Source organism: Eumetopias jubatus, unplaced genomic scaffold (genome assembly GCF_037043125.1).
Source record: "Eumetopias jubatus isolate StellerSeaLion01/CBP00866 unplaced genomic scaffold, mEumJub1_p1.0 scaffold_4, whole genome shotgun sequence".
NCBI lineage: Eukaryota > Metazoa > Chordata > Mammalia > Carnivora > Otariidae > Eumetopias > Eumetopias jubatus.
In genome coordinates, this window is record NW_028274810.1 from 90024124 (window position 1) to 90037578 (window position 13455).

Below are 13455 nucleotides of genomic sequence, written 5' to 3' on the forward strand. Positions count from 1 at the left end.
GTGCTCTCTTTCCCATCTCCTCCGTCTTAATTTTTTTTTCTAAGATTTTATTTATTTATTTGACAGAGAGAGACACAGCGAGAGAGGGAACACAAGCAGGGGGAGTGGGAGAGGGAGAAGCAGGCTGCCCACCAAGGGACCCCAATGCGGGGCTCGATCCCAGGACCCCGGGATCATGACCTGAGCCGAAGGCAGATGCTTAATGACTGAGCCACCCAGGCACCCCTCCTCCATCTTTTTAAAAAATTTTTTATTGTTATGTTAATCACCATACATTACACCATCAGTTTTTGATGTAGTGTTCCATGATTCATTGTTTGTGCATAACACCCAGTGCTCCACGCAGAATGTGCCCTCTTTAATACCCATCACCAGGCTAACCCATCCCCCCACCCCCCTCCCCTCTAGAACCCTCAGTTTGTTTTTCAGAGTCCATCGTCTCTCATGGTTCGTCTCCCCCTCCGACTTACTCCCCTTCATTCTTCCCCTCCTGCTATCTTCTTCTTCTTTTTTTTTCTTAACATATATTGCATTATTTGTTTCAGAAGTACAGATCTGTGATTCAACAGTCTTGCAGAATTCACAGTGCTCACCATAGCACATACCCTCCCCAATGTCTATCACCCAGCCACCCCATCCCTCCCACCCCCCACCCCTCCTCCATCTTAATTTGGGCCATCTTCCTGATCTGGGAAACATTAGGAATTCAGAGACTGGACAGGGAAGTGTTGCTCAGTGGTTAGCTCAGCGGACATAGGCTTTGAAGTCAGAAACAGCCAGAATTGAATTCTAGTTCTGCCATTTATCAGCTGTGTGACCTAGGGCAAGTCACCTACCCTCTTTGGGCTCCAACTTCTTCATCTGTTAAATGGGATTGTCAGTATCTAAGCCATAGGATTTTTGTAGGGATTCAATGAGGTGGTAATTATAAAATGCTTCGCACAGTGTCTGGCACATAAGTGCTCAGCAAAACGTCATCTGTTACTATTTGAGAGCTTTGAGCCAATTACAAAGGAAGCTCAAAAGTCACCTCCTCAGAGGCCTTCCTTGACCATCTAGAACAAAAGTCAATAAACCTGCTAAAAGATGGCTTTATAGGGATGCCTGCGTGGCTCCCTTCAGCTCAGGTCATGATCCCAGGATCCTGGAATGGAGTCCTGCATTGGGCTCCTTGCTCAGTGGGAGCCTGCTTCTCCCTCTACCTACTGCTCCCCCTGCTTGTGCTCTCTCTCTGACAAATAAATAAATAAAATCTTTTTAAAAAAAACATGGCTTTATTGAGAAATAAGTCATATGCCAAATAATTCACCCACTGAAAGTATACAATTCAATGCCTTTTAGTATATTCACAGAGTTGTGTAACCATTACCACAATCAATTCATCACCCCCAGAAAGAAATCCTGCACCCTTAGCCAACACTCCCCAGCCTCCCTGGCCCTAGACATCACTAATCTATTGTCTGTCTCTATAGATTGCCTATTCTGGACATGTCACATAAATGGAATCGTACAATCTGCTCTTTTGTGGCTGCCTTCTTTCATTTAGCCTAGTGTTTTCACAGCTCATCCATGTTATTTATTTTAGATTTTATTTATTTGAGAGAGAGAGCACAAACCAGGGGGAGCGGCAGGCAGAGGGAGAAGCAGACTCCCCATGGAGCAAGGAGCCCGATGCGGGGCTCAATCCCAAGACCCTGGGATCGTGACCTGAGCTGAAGGCAGACACTTAACTAATTCACTTAACCATCCAGGTGCCCCTCAACCATATTAGAGCATATACACTGTTACATTTCTTTTTTTGCCCACTAATAGTCAATTGTATGGCTAGAATTGTATGGCTAGACCACATTCTACTTACTCATTCATCCGTTGATGGACATAGGGGTTGTTTCCACTTTTTTCCATTATAAATAATGCTGCTATGAGCATTCTTGTACAAATTTTTGTGTGGACACATGTTTTTATTTCTCTTGGGCACGCACCCGGGGATGGGATTGCTGGGTCATATGGTAACTCTATGTTTACCCTCTGACGAACTGCCAGACTGTTCTCCAGAATGGCTGCTCCATTTTACGTTCCGATTAGCAGTGCATGAGGGCTCCAATGTGTCCACATCCTCACTGGTATTTGTTTTTTGATGATAACCATTCTAGTGGGTGTGAAGTGGTATCTCATTGGGAAGGCAAACTTTTTTTTAAGGGCCAGATAGTATTTTCATCTTTGTAGGTTCTACCATCTCTGTTCCGATTACTCATCTCTGCCCTTGTGGCATGAACGCAGCACAGATAATATGTAAGTAAACGAGCTTGGCTGTATTCCAATAAAATTTTATTTACTAATATAGATTCCAGCTCACAGGCGTCTAGTTGCAGACCCCTGATTTAAAAAAAAAAAAAAAAGCAAGCACCTCCCCCGCATCTACCTAGTCATTCTCTATCCTCTTCTCTGGCTTTATTTTTTTATTGTACTTATTACTAATGATGGTGTGTATGTGTTAGTTTTGCTTCTTGTCTCCTTCTAGAGTGTCAGCTTCTTCAGGGTGGAGGTCTTACTTGTCATGTTCACTGTTTGATACCCAGTACACCGGAGTGCCTGGCACATAGTACATACTCAATAAATATTTGTTTGAATGAATGAATGAGTGGAACACCATTTCCAGGTTTACAAATGACTTCTTCTCAATGTCTTCATCTTTTAAAATTTTAAGAGAAGGTGACAGGCCCTGGGGCTGGAACCCCACAAATCATGAGATCTGATGTCAGGTAGACCTAGGTCAGACTCAACAGTTCTGTCCCGACTGTAGCTGATGCAAGAAGTGAGTGAGGAGGGCGCCTGGGTGGCTCAGTTGGTTAAGCGACTGCCTTCGCCTCAGGTCATGATCCCAGGGTCCTGGGATCGAGCCCCACATCCGGCTCCCTGCTCAGCGGGAAGCCTGCTTCTCTCTCCCACTCCCCCTGCTTGTGTTCCCTCTCTCACTGTGTCTCTCTCTGTCAAATAAATAAATAAAATCTTTAAATAAATAAATAAATAAATAAATAAAATCTTAAAAAAAAAAAAAGAGTGAGGGGGCTGGGTGACCCCAGTGTCTCCATGGAGCCAGGGCTGGGCTGACGTATTAGCCTGCACTCAGCCCGGCCCTTCTGTCTTTTTGTTCAGATGACCCCCTCCTCCCCTAGTCTGTACAAACTGACAGTCAAAGGATAGACCAGCTTAGGAGAGAGATCAGATGTTTTCTGATCTTTGTCATTATTACCTGAAAGCTGCCCTTTGGGGTATCATGCCTGGAGAACTGCACACTAATTAGGCCACATGAAGGTCAAATTAAAAATAAACTTGTTTCCCGTGACCACAGAGGAAGCCTGTATTTGAGGCCTTTCTCCTCCACGCCCCCCCTCCCCCAACATCCTTGTCATGCTCTTAATTCTTTCACCCTTAGTCACAAACACGCAGCGTGATAGTAGTGATGCTGGGGGAGAGCAGAGACTTGGCTAGGAGGGGACTGAGCTCATTTCTGATGGAAGCAAGTGTAGTAGACACGGCAGGGTGCCCACCTAACAGCCAATCCTGCTTCCTTGCCCACAGAACCCCAGACCAGTTCCAATGGCAACGCGCCCAGCCCCCCAGGAGGTGAATCCTCATTGGTTTAAACCAGGTGGTGGTGTTTCCGCGCCCTTTGCTAGGGATTGGTCAAGGGATAGACATGTGAGCCAGCCCTGGCCAATGGGATGCAAGTAGAGAGACAAACCAGACAGATTTGCTCAGGACTAAGGGGGTTCCCAGGACCTGCAAAGTTCAGTATAAGCCAGAAAAGTACCAGGCAAACCAGAACAACTTGGTCATGCGGAATATAAGGGGAAGCCGGCAGGGGGCTTTGGGAAAGATGATTCTTGCAAGAGAGAAAAGAGCAACAGGAAAGGAAAAAAAGTTCTTCCTGCTTGGGAGAAGTGCCGTGAGGAGGGGAAGCTTGGGCAGCCTTGCTGTGATTCTGTAGGAAAACATCACGGATGCCCTGAGGATGGCGGAGGGCAAAGAACAAGCCCCAGTTCCTTGACCACATCGCTGAGGCACTGAAGCACCCGGGAGCTACCTGTTTCCGATTTCTTGTTAACTGAGCAGTAACAATCCTTATGGCTGAAACCCTGTTAGCTGGATTTTTCTGTTACTTGCTGCTGCACACATCCCAACAGATACGGCAGGGTCCTCCTCTCTCTTGCTACCTTGCCCTTCCGTAGGCTGGATGGCAGCAAGCCTGGGCGCCATGAGGCACTCTTGGGTTGGCATAGGCTTGACGCCTTGGGCAGGGAGGTAGAGACAGCCAGAGGATGTTCAGGGTGAGTCAGCAAGTGTGATAAACAGCTTATGTGCATTGGCTGCCTTGAGAGGTGACCCAGGGACCCAGGGATTTCCAGTGTGGTGTAAGTGCTCCATGGGGTCCACGGGACCATGTGGCAGCAGAGGAAATGAAGGCTCAGAGAGGGTGACTCATCTGAGGCCACACCAGTTAGTTTGAATCTCCGTCTGTCCCATCCAAAGTGCATGCTCTTTCTCTTCACAGCACTGTCTTGGTTACACCACCAAGAAGGGATACTTACTGGAACATTCCTGGTGATGGGGAGGTCAGTTTCCTTGAGACACCCAGCCCATCACTGGTCAGCACTGACTGTTCTTCCCAATGGGGCCAAATCTGATTTGTTTAAAGATTTATTTATTTTAGAGAGGGGGCGGGCAGAGGGAGAGAGAGAATCTCAAGCAGACTCCCTACTGAGCACAGAGCCCAACACGGGGCTCAATCTCATGACCCTGAGATCATGACCTGAGCCAAAATCAAGAGTCCCACACTTAACTGACTGAGCCACCCAGGTGCCCCCCCAAATCTGATTTCTAGTAATTTCTGCATACATGGCTTGATTCTGCTCTTCTGAAACCTGGAGGCCAGGACTGTGCCTCCCCCAGGCTGATCAGCCTCATCTCCGCCTTTCTTCTTCTCATAACTGAGGAAGGAATTGGCCCATATTGCACTTGCAGTCAAACTAAAAGCACTAAATCTTTTCTTTTTTCCAAGTAGGCTCCGTGCCCAATTTGGGGCTTGAACTCATGACCCTGAGATCAAGAATCACATGCTCGGGACACCTGGGTGGCTCAGTTGGTTAAGCGACTGCCTTTGGCTCAGGTCATGATGCTGGAGTCGCGGGATCGAGTCCCGCATCGGGCTCCCTGCTCAGCGGAGAGTCTGCTTCTCCTTCTGACCCTCTTCCCTCTCGTGCTCTCTGTCTCTCATTCTCTCTCTCTCTCTCTCAAAAAAAAAAAAAATCTTAAAAAAAAGAATCACATGCTCTACCAACTGAGCATTTTTCGGTGATCCACATTACGTTTCTCCTTGTAGATGCCTACATACTATTCAGCAGATTAAGCAGTTTTTTAAAAAAAGATTTTATTTATTTATTTATTCGACAGAGAGAGAGCAAGAGAGAAAGCGAGCGAGTGAGGAGGGGCAGAGGGAGAAGCAGACTCGCTGCTGAGCAGGGAACCCCCCCCCCGACGTGGCGCTCGATCTTGGGACCCCGAGATCATGACCTGAGTTGAAGGCAGATGCTTAACTGAGCTACCCAGGTGTCCCAGATTAAGCAGTTTTTGAATCCTGATTCTGTCAGCCTCGCTATGTGTTGTCTCTCCCAGTTTTGTGGGATCCTCATAGGAAATGCATCCCAGTGATTAAAGAACTGTTACATTCACTGGGGACAGGGGCAGAGCCCTTGGACCACTTCCTCCAACCAAGTATCCCCAAACATCATAAGGATGCCTGCTCTAATAGAGGTACTGATACTACCCCCCAATCTTGTATTAGAATTCTTCAGAGCAACAGAGCCAATATGATGTGCATTTGTACAGAAAGAGATTTATTTCAAGAAATTGGCTTACACAATTAAAGAGGCTTAATGAAGCTGATAGGCGGGAGATTCAGAAAATAAGTTGCCCTTTGAGTCCAAAGGCAGGCTGCTATAGAACCAGAAAGAGCCAATGTTGCAGATGAAGTCCAAAGGCCATCTTCTGGAGAATTCCCTTATGCTCAGAGGAGGTCAGCCTTTTGTTCTAGTCAAGCTTTCAACTGATTGGATGAGGCCCACCCACATTATGGAGGGCAATCTGCTCTATTCAAAGTCCATTGACTTAAATGTACATTCATCTGAAAACACCCTCGCAGAAACATCCAGAATAATGTTTGACCAAATATCTGGGCACTGTGGCCCAGACAAGTTGAAACATACAATTAACCATCACCCCCATTCTTGCTCTCACAGCCAGGCTCCTTAGAGCACGTGTCACTCTGACCTGTGACCTCTCATCAGACTGTGAGCTCCACAGGGACTCTCCATGATCTCTGTACTCTTAGTACAATTAATAATAATAGCTAGCATTTTTTGAGTTCCTACTGTGTACCCAGGTACTGCCCTAAGCATTTTATGAACACTAACTCATTTAACCTACATAAAGTTGGTCCTTTTATTATCCTCCACATAAAGAACTGGAAGTCCCAAGAAATTAAATAATGTGCCCAAAGTCATGCTTCTAATAAGCAGCAGAGCCAAAATTCAACCCATATATTTATACCCTAGAATCCACTGTCTTAACCCTAGTGGATGAGGCCAGGGTCAAAACAGCATGTGGCTGTGAGGGGCAGCATAAAGCAGTGGAAAAAACACAGGTTTAGGAATCAGACAGACGGGGCTACCCATCTCAGCTGTTCCATTGACTCATTTTCTGTCTCTGTGCCTCACCATGCTCTTCTCTACAATGTAGGTAACAGTAAAGTCAGCCTCCAAGGGTGGTTGCAGCTTGGCAATGCGCCAACACTGTAGCATCCAAAACCAGGGGATATTCTTGAGTGAGGCCCAGCCACAGTTTACTCAGGAGGAATTTTGCTGAGCACTGACTACATTCTAGGTACTTTACAGACATTTTCTATAATTTAATCTTCAGATCAGCCCTGGGAGGAGTCTGAGTCCTGATCCCCCTTTTACAGATGAGCAAAGGAAGTTTGGAGCACTAATGAGTCACATAACCAGGCTGAGACAACCCGTCGTCCTGACACATCGCAAAGCTGGTGCTCTTGACTCCATCCCAGGAATCATAAGCTCAGGGGGCTGTGGGGGCCGTTCATAAGTGAGTAAAGCAGATTGGCTGTGACACAAGAGGGAGATGTGGGGACTCTGGTGACCTGGAGCTCACAAGCCCCATCTTAAGGCGGCAGCCGCTTCTCATCTCCCACTGACTCATGTTGTTCAGAAATGTGCTAGTGCTGTTGATTTTTAACAGAGTGAGGATCTGGATTTTCTGTGCAGTCCCCTTATTTTGATTGTTGACAACTAATTAAAAAAGAAACAAACCACCATGCTACCATGCCAACCACAAAACAAACCTATGAGCCAGATTTGGCCCCCAGGGCACCAGCTGGCAACCTGTGATCCTCCCCCACACTATTGGCTCATTTCTGGGCCCTGTATGGTAGTTGGTTCCCTCACAGAACTCACAGTTTGTCTGGAGACCAAAGTGCGCGAGCGGATTAGAAAGCCAGACAGCCTGTCCTGTGGCCCTGTCCTGTGCCCTGCCCCCACAGCTGCTTCCTCAGGTGCCATTCCAGTCGCCTCCCTGTCACAGGGAGGGCTGGCTTGTGGGGGAGGGGAAGGGACAGTGCCTGCAGGAGCAGACGCAAGTAGTCGCCTGCATGGGGTGGGGGGAGTCTCAGAACAGTGGATTTACCTGCTTCACCAGGGCTCCCCAGGGATTCTAGACTGGGAGGCTATCAGATGGAAGAGGACCTTCAAGGTCATCCCGGACAACCCCAATCAGATCACTAATGTCAGAGCTGTAGCTCACACATTTTGATTGCTTTACTTCATTGATCCCCCAACAACTAGGTTAAATGGGAGCCACTATTACTCCCATTTTTCGGATGGGAAGACTGAGGCTTGGAAGGGTTAAGTAATTGTCCCAGGGTATCACAGCAAAGAAATAGCAAAGCCAAGATTCACATCCAGTTGGTGTGACTGACCCAAGAGCCAGTACTGCTAGCTATCAGCCCACACTGCCATCCTGAGCCATACTCCACTGGTCGCTTGATTCCGCGCCACTCCTACCAAGTATCCTCAAGCCTCTGCTCCCATGTCCAGTGACAGGGGGATCACTACCTTTCTATTTTGTTAATCATAGCTGCACTCACCCAGCACTAACAAGGTGCTAGGTCTTGCACTAGGCATTTTTTTATGATTTTTTTAGATTTATTTATTTGTGAGAGAGAGAGAGCGCGTGTGCGAGCGAGTGGGGGAGAGGCAGAGGAAGAAGAGAATCTGAAGCAGACTCCCCGCTGACCACAGAGCCTGACAATGACTCAGGGCTCCGTCTCACGACCCTGAGATCACGACCTGAGCCGAAGCCAAGTGTTGGACACTTAACCAACTGAGCCACCCAGGCGCCCCTGCACTAGGCATTTAAAAAATGTTTTATATCATTCCGTCCTCATCGATCCTATATGCTCCACATTATACCCATTTTACATAGGAGAAAACCAAGTTTTAATATGATGAAGGAACTTGTCCAAGGTTTCGAAATTAGTTAGGGACAGGCTGAGATTCAAATGCAGCTCTGTTCTTTATCTTAGACTGAAAACCTCTCTTGGTTTTGGGGAGAGAAAATTCTGTCCCTTGAAGTAGTAGCCCCTAATTCCTAGTTCTCCTGGCCTTCTTCCCCAGATGTCCTCTTCAGATGTTTGAGGGCAGACACTTGTACCCTTTGAGTCTTTTTTTTTTTTTTTAATAACAGAGTCAGTATTCTGACTCCTTCCACTGTTCCCCATAAAATGTGGTTTTGTGGTCCTCCCTCAGCCATTATTTTGTTCTTTCTCCTATGGAAAAGTTACAATTTCCCCATGTCCCATTCAAAGTTCTAATCCCAAGGGCGCCTCAGTGCCTCAGTTGTTAAGCATCTGCCTTCGGCTCAGTTCATGATCCGAGGGTCCCAGGATCGAGCCCCACATTAGGCTCCCTGCTCAGCAGGAAGCCTGCTTCTCCCTCTCCTGCTCCCCCTGCTTGTGTTCCCTCTCTTGCTGTCTCTCTGTCAAATAAATAAATAAAATCTAAAATAAAACCCAAAAACCAAAAACCAAAAAAAAAAAACCAAACAAAGTTCTAATCCCAAATGGAACGCAGGACTTCCAACATGGACATAAGGAATATCACCTCCCTCACTGAACATATAGTGCTTCTATTAATGCAGCTCCCCAGGAATTCACCAGGGCTCAGTGAAGCATCTTCTATGTATAAAGCACTTGGTATAGAGAGTGAACAAGTCAGCAACTTCCCAGCCCTCTGGGAATTTACATCTGCCCACTGAGCTAAGGAAGGAGGCAGAGTCACGGGTCACTTGATGAACTTTATAAAGATTTTATTTATTTATTTTAGAGAGTGGGGAGTGGCAGAGGGGGAGGGAGAGGAACAAGCAGATTCAATGCTGAATGTGTAGCCTGATGCGGGGCTCGATCTCACGACCCTGAGATCAAGACCTGAGCAGAAACCAAGAGTCAGATGCTGAACCAACTGAGCCACCCGGGTGGCCCAACTTGGTGAACTTTAGATATAGATCCTAAATTATCAGAGCTGGTAGGCTCCAATCCCCTCCTGCCCTTATTTTACTGATGAGGAAACAGCCCAGAGAGGGGCAGTGGACAAACGCAAGATTCCACAGTGAGACAGAATCAACTTCTGCCTTTCTCAGAACCTCAGGCACAGGTGAGCCCCAGGGAGAGGGATGTAGACTGGGATGAAAACACCACCCTTTGGAATGTTGCTGTTGAGCCGACGCGCATAGGCCTCCTTCCACCGAGCGTTGGTCAGAAATCCTGGTCTATTCCAAGTATGACCACCAGGTGGCGGAGGGGCACCAGAGAGAGGTGCGGAAATCAAAGGTGGGTGGGTACCTTCCTCATTCAGAGCAATTTTCCTTTGCTTTTGGGAATGGTGAGGTGGGAAAAGTCTGTGCTTGCTCTGGGCGGGCACTCCAGCAGCTGTATACATTATAAACATATACAGAGGTGAATTCTGCCTCAAACTTAGGGCAGTTGTTAAAAGTTTGGTCATCTCTATCCCACAGACTTGTAGGAAATCTAGCTCCCCTTTGCTGCTTTATCATGTCACCTCCCTGACACCTGGCCTCTGACACATAGAGAGGGTGCAAGATAAGGTCCTCATTTCCCAGGGCTCTACACAGAGGTGGAGTTGCTGGTGGTCTTCTGACTGGTCCCTTTCCCAGGTGGATGGTGAGCAACTCCCCCCTCCCCCGCACCCCCTCACCCCAGCAAGGAAGCCTCCGTCACCTAACAAACTCACAGCCTAGGCCTGGTCGCTCATCCACACATTTGTCCATCTCATATCGCATAGGAAACTATGTGTGAAGGCTCTGCGGCTGGCAAACATGAATGTTTGGGGCCATGGGGGGCCAAGGATGCCTGAGAGGAAAGAGAGGGTTGGAGGAGTAGGCTGGGCCTTGGGAGCTAAACCAAGCTATTGACTTTGAACTTTAAACAGGGAACAACAGGAACTATTGAAGATTATTCATCAGGGGAATGACTTGGATCGTTCAGTGTAGAGAGCAATCACTCTGGCTGTGTGTGAAGGGAGGAATGCAGGTGGGGAGCCTGGAGGCAGAGAGACCAACGACGAGGCTGAGCAAATAAGAGCTGTAGGCTGAACTCAGGTGACCGGTGATGGTCGCTGCTTTTCCATCCACTTGGAGCTTCTGATCAGCTGGAGACACCCCAGGGAAACTTGTCTGTCTTGCCCAGGAGCTAGTTCCCCCAGGGTAAGGGGCTGCCCTGAGGCCAGGCAGGAGGAATAGGAGGTCCCAGAAGAGGTGTTTCCTAGATCCTTGATGAAAACATCCTGGCAAGAGAGACTTTGGCTAAAAAGAGAGACAAGATCCCGGGTCTGGTTGGAGGGGAGAGGCAGGATAGACTAATGGTTAGGAACACATGATGAAGTCAGACACATCATTTTTTATGTCCCAGCTCTGCCACTTCTTAGCTGTGTGACCACAGACAGGTCATATGGCTTCTCTGATCCTCAGTTTCCTTATCTGTAAAGTGTGATTCTGAATAGGGCTCCTCCCGTGAAGCTGTTGTGGGGGCCGGACAAGGTAGTGTGTATAAAGCTCAGCATAGTGCTTGCTACCCATCACGTGGAAGCCTAAAGGGGGAACTTCAGGTCCTCAGTCCTCAAAAACAGAGTCTGTTGCTGTGACATGGTGGTCATTCTGGCTCTGTGGCAGCTTTCCAGGCCAGGGTGGCTCCAAAAATGGGCCAGCCTGGGCTGCACACCACACTGAATTGAGCCAAGGGAATTCCAGCCAGAAGCAGAGAAATGATGATTTGATCAGCCTGGGGCTACATTCTGAGGGGAATGTACCATTTCTCTTCTACTTTTTGAAGCACTGAAAGTTATTCTTCTTACTCCAGGGGTCTCAGACAACATTCCTTGTTTTATTTTCTCGGGTTCTTCCTTATTTTGTGGGTGCTCATGCACTACAGTCTTCCTATAGTACCAGCTATTATGGCAAGGGCTTTGTAGAATTTTTTCGTGTAATCTTTTTTTTTTAAAGATTTTATTTATTTATTTGAGAGAGAGAATGAGAGATAGAAAGCACGAGAAGGAAGAGGGTCAGAGGGAGAAGCAGACTCCCTGCTGAGCAGGGAGCCCGATGCGGGACTCGATCCCGGGACTCCAGGATCATGACCCGAGCCGAAGGCAGTCGCTCAACCAACTGAGCCACCCAGGCGCCCTTTTCGTGTAATCTTTATGGCAACTCTCTTAGATAGGTCCTGTTTGCTATTGTCTCCACTGTGCAAATGAAGAAACTGGCTTAAAGAGGTTAACAAATGTACCTGGGTCTGTTTAACACCAACCCCTTTGCTCCTTGCATTGACACTTACCTGTGCTGTGGACAGGTCAGCAGAAAGAAACCAGGTTACCCTCAAGCAACCTGCCCCCAGAGTTCCTCAGTGAGTAGGATGCCAAAGCTTGTCTGGTCCAAAAGCCAATAAGAGAAATAACCATGTGACCCACAGCCCAGCAGATGTCATAAAACAGCCCACCTTATTAGTTGGAGGGAGGGTGTCTCTTGTACAATACATTCCCCTGAGAGTTTAGTTTAGAGAAAAATTTCTGTCCCAAATCACTAAACTAATTCTTCCCATCAGACTATAGTAATAGCTAATTCCTACACAGAATTTACTACACAACAGATCTGTTATAAGAACTGAATATGCTTTAACTCATTTAATCCTCCCGATGACCCAAAGAGAGGGGTTATTCTATTATCCCACAGATGAAGAAATGGAAGCACAGAGAAGTTAAATAACTGCCTAAGGTCACATGACTAGTATGTGGTAGACTTGGACTTCAAAACAACAGTCTGGCCCCAGGTTTTGTGTGCTTGACTATATGTTTGATATTTCCCATATAATTTGTAACTCATATTGTTTCCCTTTTTGCTTTGACTGCCAGGAAACTCAGCCATGGTTTTGTTTTTTTTTTTTTTTTAAGATTTTATTTATTTGTGTGTGTGAGAGAGAGAGAGAGAGAGAGAGCACAAGCAGGGGGAGTGGCAGGCAGAGGGAGAAGGAGGCTCCCCGCTGAGCAGGGAGCCCGATGTGGGGCTCAATCCCAGGACCCTGGGATCGTGACCGGAGCCCAAGGCAGACACTTAACCAACTGAGCCACCCAGGTGCCCCTGTTTTGCTTTTTGTTTTGCTCTACCACAGTGCTATCCTTAGGAAACTTAGCCAGTATTTCTGCTATAATTAGTCAATTTTTTATCTTTCTTCCCTCCTTTCCCACTGGCCTTTGGTCCAGGCCTTCGTGACTTGTTGGTTTTTGCTCTTTGGTTATCCATCAAATAGGCTTGAGGCTGCAGTGGAAACTACCTCAAAACGCTTGAGGAATAGGCAGGATAGAATGCATCAATTACATGAACAGAGACAATTTCTGATCAGCTGAGCCAACTGGACACAGTCAGTAATAGATGGTTATCTTTTGAGCATCTTCCGTGTGACCAACACCATGCTTCATGACGTGGAGTATATAACAATGAATCCAAATTAGTCCCATTGTTAAATTATACTAACTGCTGTAATAGAGAAGTCCTGAAATTTCAATGCCTAAATACGGTGGAAGTTAGTTCACGGAGTGCCCCATTCAGTCAAGGGACTGAGTGAGGCCCAGGCTGACCAAGGCTCTGCCACATTCGGTATGTGTCTTCCGAGGTCACCCTAGTGTTGGCGTCCAGTTGGCAGGTGATAGAGAAAAGGTAGAGCTCTGAGAAAGCATACATACTTCTTAACTTGGATTTGGCCTGGATATGGCACACTTTGTCTCTGCCCACATACCATTGGTGAAAACTGGTCACATA